At 37.9% G+C, this 1,174-nt stretch overlaps 1 protein-coding gene across 1 annotated transcript in view; it reads left to right on the top strand.

The window, feature by feature from the left end:
- The window catches only part of LOC106470017 (potassium voltage-gated channel subfamily H member 6-like), a gene marked incomplete at its 5' end in the record, with an annotated part of 57,940 nt that overhangs the window by 33,392 nt on the left and 23,374 nt on the right, over window positions 1–1,174 (top strand). The window lies entirely within an intron of this gene.

Genomic DNA, 1,174 nt, shown 5'->3' with positions numbered 1-1,174 from the left:
ACTCCGGCCGGAGTTCCGCTCGCCTATTAACATTTAATTTTTTTTCATTTCTTTGATGATGGCCTCTCATTATATAATTGCTTTTGTAACACTATACCACGAGGAAACAGTATTTTCATACATATCAGGGGAAATTGACTAGAAATGTTTATTTACAAGTAATTATTATTATTATTAATTATTATTATTAATTATTATTATTAATTTATTATTAATAAAAGAACCATTAAATATTTCGGATTTGTTTTTGTACTTGTTTTTGTTTTTGTACATGAAACGAGTTCCACTTTGGACCCAAAAGTTTGTTTGCAGTTTAGCACAAAGCTACACAATAGGCTGTCTGTGCTTTGCCCACCACGGGTATCGAAACCCGGTTTCTAACGGTATAAGTCCGCAGACATTTCGCTGTGCCACTAGGGAGCGGACCAAAAAAGAACCCCCACTTGCAGACCTAAATACGGACTTGTTTGTAATACAGCTTAGAGTCAATACTAGTCAACAGTCTGAAAGAACCCCCACTTGCTGACCTAAATACGGGCTTGTTTGTAATACAGCTTAGAGTCAATACTAGTCAAGAGTCTGAAAGAACCCCCACTTGCAGACCTAAATACGGGCTTGTTTGTAATACAGCTTAGAGTCAATACTAGTCAAGAGTCTGAAAGAACCCCCACTTGCTGACCTAAATACGGGCTTGTTTGTAATACAGCTTAGAGTCAGTACTAGTCAACAGTCTGAAAGAACCACCCACTTGCAGACCTAAATACGGGCTTGTTTGTAATACAGCTTAAAGTCAGTACTAGTCAACAGCCTGAAAGAACCCCCATTTACAGACCTAAATACGGGCTTGTTTGTAACACAGCTTAGAGTCAACAGTCTGAACGCTCTTTGTTTTGTAGTTTTAATGTCAGAACAAAGTGTTATAATACTAGTCTTTCAAGTGGTCAACTAACCATACTTGTTGACAAATAAAAACGTTGTATAAGTAGTATAGGCAGGAGACTATATTCATTTACACTTCCAGTTGGCTCAGAAATTGTGGTCTTCGGTGGGAATGGCTATTTTGGATGACGTTATATTTGCATTTATGACGCAATCTTGACGTCACTTTCAGCAGACTCGAAGATGGCGGCTGTCTTGTATAAGTTTGTTTGTTTGTTACGGATTTCGCGCAAAG

This window comes from Limulus polyphemus, unplaced genomic scaffold (assembly GCF_000517525.1).
Source record: "Limulus polyphemus unplaced genomic scaffold, Limulus_polyphemus-2.1.2 Scaffold3774, whole genome shotgun sequence".
Classification (NCBI taxonomy): Eukaryota; Metazoa; Arthropoda; class Merostomata; order Xiphosura; family Limulidae; genus Limulus; species Limulus polyphemus.
Note: the sequence above shows the minus strand (reverse complement) of the source record. Positions and strands in the feature narration are given on the sequence as shown.